At 51.9% G+C, this 11,799-nt stretch overlaps 1 protein-coding gene across 1 annotated transcript in view; it reads left to right on the forward strand.

The window, feature by feature from the left end:
• LOC135201379 (succinate dehydrogenase [ubiquinone] flavoprotein subunit, mitochondrial-like) overlaps nt 1–11,799 on the forward strand; it is a gene marked incomplete in the record, with an annotated part of 109,321 nt that overhangs the window by 423 nt on the left and 97,099 nt on the right.

Below are 11,799 nucleotides of genomic sequence, written 5' to 3' on the forward strand. Positions count from 1 at the left end.
TTTCTAATAAATGAAATGAAGCCACCAACAAAATACACGAAGGCTAGACCAGGGAAGTTAAGCCCTAATTTGGTTTTCCGGTGTCATAACCTACATACAACCTTTATTTTTATGGGTGAAACGCCTTCAGAAGATTTACATGGAAGTTCCAGTTTAGTATCTCGATCATTTCTATCAATGACATGTAGGTCACGGTATTTGTGATAACTTAAGAACCATAAAATATGCCAAATGTTTCAGACAGTAGGTGTAGTAGTTGCCTACGAGTAGCCGAATGGCTAGAACCATTGGGCGACGTACTACCTAGGCCTACTAGATAGCTTTCGGAAAAGGCTCGGTGATTCATGGGCGTAACAAAACCTCACATCTTTATCATCTATTGGTTATCCTATAGTTAGTAGGCTATAAGGGTTTGCATTGCGTAAAGTCTAAGTTGAACACACCGATTTATCTAATACATACTTATTGAATCGTGGAAAACTGAAAAAATTAAGTTTATCCGCTTCCAGAAGCGGAGATTGAATAAGTCTACTTCCAAGGATTAGGTACTTGATGCGGAGATTGAAAAAAAAAAAAAAAAAAAAAGAGTAAAGGTAGGATGTATAGCATAAGGGCTAAGCAAAAACTTTTCTTAGGTAATACGGAACCAAGTAGGTAAATATCTCTGCTTCTGTAAGCAGATAAACTGATAAATTTTTTCAAATTTTTCGAAAAGTGACAGCTGAAGACATGAGCCCATGCCAGGTTCATTCCAGGTCCGCAGTTCTTTTTTTTTTATATATATATCTCTAGTAACCAGGGTAACAGTTAGTACAAGAGGCTTTTTTATAGGAGGCTCATTTAGGCCCATGCCATTTAGCCAGCCAGAAATAGCTAGTGCAGACATGGCTAATTTCAGGCTGTTGTAAGTATTCAAACCTAGCCCAGAATGATTTTGTCAGTTGGCATATGCAGCACCTAGTAGTAGCCTATATACCTGATTACCCTTTAAATGGCAGATAAGCCAAGTTACTTTAACAGCTTATAAATTTTTTTTCAAACCACATGACTGCCTATACAGTCTTCTGTCTTTCCCACATTCTCATCATTCAGTAACAGTAGCTCTCTTTCCAGAGGCATAAGCCAGATGAGAAGAAATTGCTGGAGAACTTTGTACATGTTATTTTTCAGAACTTTACATATGCAATATGTTGGTCTAAAAAAATATTAAATAAGCTGTCAAAGTTTCTTTTTTTTTGTTTTTTGTTTATCCGGCATTAAAAGGGTAATCAGGTGCCCTGTTTCCCCAACTCCCACCACAGCCTTTCATACTTTGGCCATGATACAGAGCCATTGTTGTTATATAGACTTTGGTGAGGCATGAACTCCTGACATCCGAATAGAATGCCAGGATACTAACCACAATACAAGTAACCAATAACCTAGGGAAAAAAGTAATTCATGTGATATTTGTACCCAAGAATTTAAACACGACTCAAAGGGGTAGCTGAAGACAAGTGTAAGAACAAACCGGAACTTAGAACCATCATCATGTGACAAGTTATGCTGCATAATATGATGTTGTCTTGGGATTAAAAGAGAATAGTCTGACATGGTTTAGGCAGTAGAAACCATGAATTTCCTTAGTTTTTAGGTTTGTATATTGAAAAGCTTAACTCCTGCCACTTTTGCAACCAGCTTGGTTTTCATTAAGACTGGCTTTCATTCCACAAGGATCCTGTCTGGGAAGATCTAAAGACATTATAATAATGACTAATGGAGAAGTTTGGGTATGCATACTTGTCTTAATTTTTATGGCCTGGGGCTATGGGTGGCTGAGAAATGTTCCTAGTTACAAAAACATTGTGACCAAACAAAGACAGGCTTGAAAATGTAGGAGAGGTGATGTGCCGTGTATGCATTTCCCAGCAGAAACCAAGGGAAATTGGTCAGTTTTCCCCTTTTGCATAATGTACAATTCCACTAAACTTTTTTTCATATTTGTTTTTTTATTTTGGCAAATCTAGTGCAAGTTGTCTCCTTGGGACCAAAGGGGGTAAGGGATGACAGTAAACATAAGAACAAATGATAGAGATTTAAAAGAAACTTGTAGCACTAGCAGTATTTGAAAGTTGCGGCCACATCACTGATCTGGCTGTGGAGTTTACCGTGCTGTTATCTACAATCTGTACAATATTAGGAGCTGATGTTGCTGAGATAACAGACAATTGAACAGGTTGAAAAATTACAAGTGCTGGTAAAAGTGGTCAAGTGTTCAAAGCCAAACATTGGAAAGTGCTCCTGTTCATCGTCCAGCCTTGAAAGCCAAGCAACTGGAGGTCATTAACTTCATAACAATGAAGCTCTTGCTTCTTAACACAACTCGACTACCGAACAAACCAGCAGTTTAACCGTTAATTACAAGAAACCCATCTGTAAATCATTATTCCAAAAGTGCTGTGAATTGAAACTGATAACAGAGCTGACCTAAGAGAGTTCTGAAAGAACCACTTAAGCATCATCCATTGCATAGGCCTTGTAGACAAAGCCTTGATACAGGACTATGAACTGTGTCTGTAGGCAATTGTGGCCAGATGCTGCAGTAAGACATTTTGAAAGCTTTGATGATGATCCCGTTGTAGAGGATATTGTGTCTGTGGGCAAAGGTGAGTTGTGACTATGTGGGTTTAATGTACGAGCACAAGGCAGAGCTTACCACAGAACTGCATAACCTTCAGAGGGAGCAGCAATAGTTGGCAGCTGCATTTTTATCTTTGGAGGAGGAGGGGAGGGAGGATGCCCCTGGTTCTCATAAGGGGAATGAGTTCAAAGTAAGTATCTTGCTAAATATCACTCTGACAAAGCTATGTTGTAACTCTGCAGAATGACAGTGCTGTGACTCACTTAAGGAATATTTAAAAACGGCAAAAACAAAAATTATTGGACAGGATTTTCTTAAGAAAAACTTGTTGAGTCTTGAGAAGAAAGTAGATTCAGAATAGAAAGACTTACATTATTTCTGAAAGGAAAAATTCATTCTGTACATGAACTAAAAGGCACTTAGCCTTATGGAATGAATCAAGTTTGATGGTTGGGGTACCATTGTGCAGGCAATGTGTACATCAACTATTTTAAGTGGATTCTGTTATTAGATGCAACATACTTTTGAATTGATTCTGTTATTAGCTGTAAACTTTTTGACTATAAATTGGATTGTAGGTAATATAAATGAATAGATAAATTATACCACCGGGTTAAATTCTTAACTTTTATTTTCCTTTTTTTTTTATTATTACAAAATCAGATGGTACTGATGTTGCTTTTGGGAAAGAGCATTAAACCACTGAGTGGTATCTTAGTCCTGGCCAGAAAGAGACTTATGTTCAGCTAATCCAGCTTATTTCAGAACGAAAGCTCTCTACAATTTATGTTTGTTCCGACACGGCATACAAACCTTCGGTCCTTTTACAATAGGAAGGTACTAGCGGCAGCTGGATAGGTCGTAAGCTTTCGAACAAGGGGTTCGGTAGTTAACTGCTTGTCCGACAGGCGCGCGCGCGCGACTGGGAGGTAAACAAATCACTTTTGCTTTTCGGCCTCACCAGCGAGTGGACGTGTGTTTTCGATTCGACTCTCTTGCCCGCTTCTCGTCTGTTTGCATTTTCTTGAGTATTTGGTTGTGTTTGTGTATGAAAGAGTTCATTGTAAGTACAATCATTTCTCTCTTTTCATATCAATTGATTAATGATGGAATCTCCTCGCCTCGCTACCCCACGGAGACTATGCCCGGGTACCGAAGGGCGTAAATGCGGGAAGTTCCGCTCTTTCCCGGAGATAGACCCTCATATTTTGTGTGCTCGGTGTCGGGGGCGCGAATGCACCCGAGCCGAGCCTTGTGATGTTTGTAATGATTGGTCGGAGGCGCAGTGGACTTTGTATGAGGGCAGGAAGAAGCGAAAGGCCTGCAAAGGAGTCGTCGGAAAGCTCTCCCGCGACTCCTTTGGTGACGGACACTTCGTCTTCTTTCCTGCCGCCCGCTCAACTTCCACGTCTCGCGCCTTCCCCTTCGGGGGGGTGTCTAGGTCCTTCTCCTCTCCTGACTTGTCGAGTGTGGAGGAGGGCGCTAGATACCCTGACGTCGAGTTGTACTCTGGGTCCTCTATCCGTTCGTCTTCGCGCGAGCGGGTAGAGGATCCCCTAATCACCCGACTTTTGCCTCCTCAGGTGCGGTTGCCGCGAAGGATGACCTCGGACAGGTGTGGGCATCGTTGGGGCTGCAGGGCGTGCCGAGTGTCCAGGGGCTAGCTCTACCATCTCGCTGGCTCCGTGGCGGTCACCCATGCAACGGTCACGACCACCACCACGACCCTTACAACACCCGGCTACGCTTCACCTCCTCACCTGGTGTACACCCAGCACGCGGTCTCTGTGACACCCACTACATCGGTGCAGGGGCCAGTCGCCGTAACTCGGGGGAGTGTGATGCCGCCGCCTGGGTTTGCCGTGCTGCCGCGACCGGACTTCGTGTGCCCGAAGAGCTCGCCCCTGGACCTCCCACCGGTACCTAGGATGTCTGTGCCGCTGGTCCTCCCATCTGGACCGCCTACACAGTCTGCGTTACTGCCGTACCTGCCAGCTGCTGTCCACGGACGGGACGTTGACCACTGCTGCCGTTCCTGTACCTGCTCTGCTGTCTCTTCTGCCGTTCCCTGTGATGCCTGCACCTGCTGATGTTGTTCCTGTTCCTGGCGCCGCTGCTCCCGATGCTGATCTGTTCGGACAGGTGCGTCCGGGCCCTGTTGCTTCGGCAACAGCAGCCCCGGCTCCGCGCTGATGACAGATCTGACGTCGTCCCTGAGAAGGTTGACGAAGAAGAAGAAGAGAGGAGGAAGGTGTCCCGTCGTCGGCTTCATCGTCTTCTTCGTCGTCATCGTCGTCTGCCGCCTCTTCCCCTTCTTCTTCTAAGGCTCCCCCGCTGAAGAAGAAGAAGGTCGCCTCCCCCCCCCCCTAAGAAGTCTCCTTGGGAACTTCTAAGGGCCCGTTCTCGCTCTGGTGAGACGGGGGGTTCTTCCGCTGGTCACCCTGCTCCTTCGGGGGCAGGACCCGTCTCTTCTTCCGCAAGGAAGAAGACTACGGGGACCAGAGGAGTGCCGGCTAACACCGGCACTTCCTCACCTGCTGTCAGTGGTTTCGGCCACAGCAGCAGGGTCCGTCTCGGCCGCTCGTTCGCGAGAGGTACCGAGTGTACGGTCGCCTACCAGCGACCGTACAGCCAGGAACCAGACCTCTGAGTCCGCTCAGTGTCAGGTTCACGGCACGGAGCGGAAGACTGGTGACAGCCGCTCACGCGACTCTCACCAGACCAGCTCTCGCTCGTCGCGGCGAGCCAGCTGGCTACCCGGGCGGACGTGACGGTCCATGACCGGCCACGCTGAGGCTGGGAAGAGGTCCCCCCGTTCGCCGGCACCAGCCACGGCTGGTACCAGCGAACTGACGCACCGTGAGGATACGCACCGATCTCACCGTGACAGTGGAGCTCGCTGTCGCCTGACCGCACTCTCACAGAGAGCGATCGGGTACGGCGACCAGCACCAGCTCCTCTGACACACGAGACCGGGGCCGCTGTTCTCGGTCCAGCCGTTCTCCACAGCGAGACGGCTCGACTAGGTCTGCAGCTCAATCGCCACCGCGGGTTGGCGATCGCCTGCAGTCTTCCAAGCCCGCTGGTTCTGCCAGCGAGCGAGGAGGGGGGAGCCGTCAGGTCTTCCTCTCCCATACCTTCAACTCCTCGGGTTACACCGGGAGGGGCGAGGTATTGAGGACCGTGATCGTGAGGGGTGCGCCCCTCAGGATCCCACCACGTCGTCGTACGTACAGGCACGGTTCTCGGACCAGCCAGGTCGTACGCACGAGGTTGGTTGGAGGAGACCGAGAGGGGTCTGTCGCTGCTCCTCTCCTTGAGGGAGGAGGGTCTCGGGAGGTGCTCCTGTTTGAGGGACTGGACGGTCCGACTCCGCAGGACGCAGTCACTCCTGAGATCCAGAGGAACTTTGCCGAGTTATTGCGCTGATTCGTCAGCACAACGACCTCGCGGAAGGATCGCCGCTCCCACCATCCGAGCCACGTCCCGGCTCGAGTCGTTCTGGGGCCCCGCCCGAGAGGGAACCCAGACCGACGGTGGGTTTGCCGCGTTCTGAGCTTGCGGACTCAGTGCTGGACCAGGTTGAATCGCTTGTCTCCGGACAAGACGGTTCGCTCAAGTCTGGCAGGTCGAGCAAGCTGCTTCCACCTCCTCTGCTGCGACAGCGGCGTTTTTACGTGCCATCTGAAGACCCGATGCCGCCCAAACAGGTGAACCCGGAGTTAGCCAGGCTGACTCCGGGTGTGTCTCTGCAGCAGCTCCTGTCCAGCAAGAAGCACTCGGCCTGGAATCTACCGCCATGGCAGCTTTCCAGGCCGTCTCCTGGCTAGATCTGTGGTCCCTCACAGTATCTAAGGTCGCAGCCAACTCCGGGGGAGGGTTTCTCCCGAAGATGACTCGGCCTTCAGGAGACTTTGCCAGTCTGGGGGAAGAGCCATCTCCTTCCTTGCCCACCAGACGGTGAACCTGGGGCCAACCTGGTTCTCCGCGACGAAGGGACGCTGTCCTTACTCGGGTTTCCAGGGCGGCCGGGCGTGAAGCGGCGTTGGGACTTCGCAACGGACCTTTACGGAGTTCCACGTCTCTCTTCCCAGGAGAGATGGTGGACGCTGCGGTGGACAGACGGCGCACTGACGACAGTGACCGTCTGGTTCACCAGGCAGTCTCGAAGGCTTCTGGGCAGCCTCGGACTGCGGCCAAGTCTAAGAGCTCGGCTAGCGCTTCCTCGGTGGCTAAGACGGTAGCTGCGTCGAAGCCCCGGGGAATGACTCTGTCTTCTTCGACTTCTAGCAAGGGGAGCCGTAACCAGCCCTCCTCCCAGCCCTCCTCCTCCCGTGGAGGCTCTGGGAAGAAGTCGAAGAAAGGGGGGAAACGCTAGGGACGGCGTTCCCCCTCACCTGCTGCCGGAAGTGGGGGGGTGCCTGGCCAGCCATTGGGCAATTGGCAGCGCTACGGCGCCGAGACCTGGATTGTAGATGTCCTTCGGAGGATATCTATTACCCTTCGAATCTCGGCCACCCCTCACCTCCAACCCGGTCCAACAGCAGTCGTACGTTCCAGGGTCATCGAAGGACGTAGCACTGAGACAGGAGATCAAGACCATGCTGAGCAAGAGAGCTGTAGAAATCGTCACGGATCATCACCGGGCTTTTACAGTCGACTCTTCCTGGTGGAAAAGTCTACGGGAGGCTGGCGCCCGGTGATAGATCTCTCTCCCCTGAACCGGTTTGTTCGCCAGACCCGGTTCACGATGGAGACGGCACGCTCGGTGCTCGACTCCATCAGGGGAGAACGATTTCATGCTTTCAGTGGACTTGAAGGATGCGTATTTCCAAATACCCATTCATCAGTCCTCCAGAAAGTACCTCCGCTTCATCCTCGGCGGGACGGTGTACCAGTTCAGGGCACTTTGCTTCGGTCTCTCAACCGCCCCACAGGTGTTCACGCGAGTGTTCACTCTGGTGTCTGCTTGGGCCCATTCGCACGGGATACGTCTGATGAGGTATCTCGACGATTGGTTAGTCCTGGCGAGCTCCCGCTCGCAGTTGCTACAGGACAGGGATCGACTGCTCGAGTTCTGTCGCGATCTGGGGATCGTTGTGAACTTCGAAAAGTCCGATCTCGAGCCCAAGCAGAGGATGAAGTACCTGGGTATGCTGATCGACACGGTAGCAGGGCGAGTCTTCCCCGCAGACTCGCGGATCAGCAGATTCAGGGAGGCAGCCAACCAGTTCCTGTCTCGGCAGGAACAGGTAGCTCAGCGATGGCAAGTCGTGATCGGACACCTGTCGTCACTCGAGAAGTTAGTCCCTCACGGGCGTCTTCACCTGCGGTCTCTTCAGTGGAGACTAAAGGAGAGTTGTCACAGGCGACGGATCCCCCAAGCTTTCCATGTCACTGACACAGGAGGTGAGGCAGGACCTAGCCTGGTGGCTGGACGACAGGAACCTCTTAAGAGGAGTGCCCCTGCGCACTCCCCCCCGGACATGCAGCTGTTCTCAGACGCATCGACCGAGGGATGGGGCGCACACCTGGAGGAGTTGCTGACTTCAGGAGTGTGGGACGAGAACGACAAGCACCTTCACATCAATGTACTGGAACTCAAGGCAGCGTTCCTCGCTCTCCAAGAGTTCCAGACCGCTTGATGGGACACTCAGTGTGTTGATGTGCGACAACACCACGGTGGTGGCTTACGTCAACAAACAGGGGGGCCTAGTGTCTCTCCCGTTGTACCAGTTGACTCGGCAGGTGCACGAGTGGGCCGAGGCACACTCAATAGAGCTGTCGGCACGCTACATTCCAGGGAAGAGGAATGTAGTAGCAGACACGCTCAGCGTCGGGATCAGGTGATAGGGACCGAATGGTCTCTACACCAGACGTGGCGGAAAGGCTCTTCGACCTGTGGGGGCGACCAGTCGTGGATCTGTTCGCCACCCGGCACAACAGGAAGCTCCAGGTGTTCTTCTCGGCCGTGCCGGACCCATGGGCAGCTGCAGAGGACGCTCTTCAACACCCGTGGGACAACCTCTTCGCCTATGCCTTTTTCCCCCGTTCAGCCTGATTCGCAAGGTGATCAGTCGAGCACTGGTCACCCCGAATCTCAGGATGATCCTGGTGGCTCCCAAATGGCCACAGGCCATTTGGTATCCGGACCTGCTGGCTCTTCTCGCAGGAGAACCGAGAGAGATTCCCCCTTGGCACAACCTTCTCGCCCAGCCACACGTCGAGCGGTACCACCGAGCAGTCCAGTCCCTACGTCTTCACGGCTGGCTGTTATCCACCATCTCTTGCGAACGAGAGGCTTTTCTCGTAGCGCAGCACAGAGATGGCTGGAAACGTCCGTCAGTCCTCTGCAGCTGTGTACCAGGGGAAGTGGGCCGTCTTCTGTGGTTGGTGTCGTAGACGGGGTCTATCTCCTCTCAGAGCCACTCTTCAGCAGGTAGCGGATTTCCTCGTTTTTCTTCGCCGAAGAGAAGCTCCTCTCAGTCCCCACAGTCAAAGGATACAGAGCCGCCTTGGCGCTCGTCCTGAAACTGAGGGGATTGGACATCTCGAACTCGTTCGAGATCTCCTTGCTTATGAGGAGCTTCGAAAGGTCTTGCCCACCCACCCAGGGAACTCAGGCCCCCTGCGTGGGATGTGACTCTCGTCCTTAGGAGTCTGACTCGAACGCCGTTCGAGCCACTCCGAGAGTCGTCAGACAGGGATCTGACCCTCAAGACCCTCTTCTTTGCTGGCCCTGGCACGGCGAAGAGAGTAGGGGAACTTCATGGTCTTTCCTATGATGTACGACACTCCAGGGGATGGGGATCCGTGACGCTCGATTTTCGTCCCGAACTTCGTTGCGAAGACTCAGAAACCGTCGATCCCTGACGACAGGTTCGAGTCATTCACGATTCCCTCCCTATTGGACTTCACCGATAATGATGCGGATGAGATGCTGCTTTGTCCTGTGAGGGCGCTACGGCGCTATCTGAAGAGAACTCGACACCTCAGGCCTGAGTGTCGACGCCTCTTCGTTAGCACCGGGGTCACCAAAGAAAGAGTATCCAGAACACTCTTTCATTCGGCTGCGTGAGGTCATCAGGAGGGCGTATGAGGCTGATGGTAGTGACGACATCCGTACGTCCCGTCCGAGAGCTCACGAAGTCAGAAGTATTGGCCCCTCGTGGCGTTTCGTAAGAACTTCTCCGTGGCGCAGGTCCTGAAGGCAGGGGTCTGGTCTAACCAGACTACCTTTACGTCCTTCTACCTTCGGGATATTGCCCACAGGTCCTTGGATACCTTTTCCTTGACCCTGTGGTCTGCTCAACAAGTTGTGTAGCTAACCCAGACCCTCGCAGGCTGAAACAGCATCGAGTCCTGTGTGACTGTGTGGATGGATGTGTGAGTGAGTGAGGTGACTGGCTCCCTCTTCCCATCTTTTCCTCCTCCTCTACTGTGGGTCAGAGGGCCACGGTCGTCACTACGCTGGATGAGGACGAGATGCAGGTGAGCTATATGACAGAGCCCCATCCTATCCCTTTCACTAGGGATAGGAGCAGAATATCCACCACTTCCTTCTACAAGGGGGAAGTGGATGCCTACAAGAGTCAAACCCATGACTTTATATTTGCTCCTGTACAGAACAAGTTCTTACATTGCTGGTACGAAGAGATACGCTTGCCTCTCTCTTAGTACTCGGTCAGAGGTCTGACCATTGATCCTGCGGTGCACACCCCGATCAATCGGACAGAGGCTTGGATCCCTCCCTCGCTCTTACGACCAGGGAGGCTTCCAAGGTTGGGCGAACACCAGTCTGTTCACAAAAGACTCAGATTCCTCCCACCAAGAAGTGAGTCTTCTATTGTAAAAGGACCGAAGGTTGTATGCCGTGCGGAACAAATGACAATTTGTCCAAAATTGCATTTTTTCCAACTATACAAACCTGAGGTCCTTTTACACATAGCCCCACCTCATGCCACCCCTCACTCTGCAGTTTTTTGCTTGGGCCAAAAGCAAAAGTGATTGTTTACCTACCCAGTCGCGCGCGCGCGCCTGTCGGACAAGCAGTTAGTTAACTACCGAACCCCTTGTTCGAAAGCTTACGACCTATCCAGCTGCCGCTAGTACCTTCCTATTGTAAAAGGACCTCAGGTTTGTATAGTTTAGGAAAAATGCAATTTTGGACAAATTGTCATATTATTTAATAGATTTCAGGTTTGTTCCGATACGTAATACAAACCCTCGGTCCTTTAACAATAGGAAGTAGCTAGCGGCAGCTGGAACTGGTCGTAAGCTTCGAACAAGGGAGAACGGTAGTTAACTGCTTGTCCGATCGTCGCGCGCCGCGCGACTGGGGGAGGTAAACAAATCACTTTTGCTTTCGGCCGTGTGTGGGAAGGACGTGTTCGCCATCGCTCTGCCCGCTTTGTCGTTTGCTTCAACCTTGAGTATTTGTTTTCTCTTTCTGTATATCAGGAGTGATTGTAAGTACTTTTTCTCAATTCTATATTCTTGCAATGAGTGAATTGGAAGAAATGGAATATCACCGCGCCCTCCAGTCGCCCGTAGAGTGTGTCCCAGGGCTGGAGGGGCGTAAATGTGGAGGGTTCAGGTCATTCGTTGAGGTGGACCCCCACGAGGTTTGTTCTCGTTGTAGGGGGCGAGAGTGCTCCCGCAACGAACCATGTGTGGTTTGTATGAATTGGTCCGAGGCGCAGTGGGTGCGTACGAGGGCAGGAAAGAGACTTAGGCGGCCAAGAAGTCATCGGAAAGTCCAGTGACTCCTTTGGTGACGGACACTTCGTCCTCTTTCCTGCCTCCCGGCCAGCCCCCACGTTTCGCGCCTTCCCCTGCGGGGGGGTAGCGGAGTCCTTTTCCTCGCTCGATCCGTCGAGTGTGGAGGAGGGCGCCCGCTACCCGGACGTACAGCTGTACTCGGGGTCTTCCGTCCGCTCTGGGGGGGGTGTTTCGCCCCCCAGGCGCGGGGAAGCCCTCCAAACTAACCCGACTATTGTCTCCGCAGGTGTGCCATCAGCGAAGGACGACTTGGGACAGGTGTGGAGTCGCTGGGACTGCAGGGAGTGCCCAGCATCGCATCCAGGGGTTGCTCCAGCGGTTGGCTGGGGTCGGCTGTGGTCACTCATGGTGCGGTGACCACAAACTACCACCACAATAACGACACCAGCGTATGAGAT

The sequence above is a fragment of the Macrobrachium nipponense genome, chromosome 28, assembly GCF_015104395.2.
Source record: "Macrobrachium nipponense isolate FS-2020 chromosome 28, ASM1510439v2, whole genome shotgun sequence".
Taxonomy (NCBI): domain Eukaryota; kingdom Metazoa; phylum Arthropoda; class Malacostraca; order Decapoda; family Palaemonidae; genus Macrobrachium; species Macrobrachium nipponense.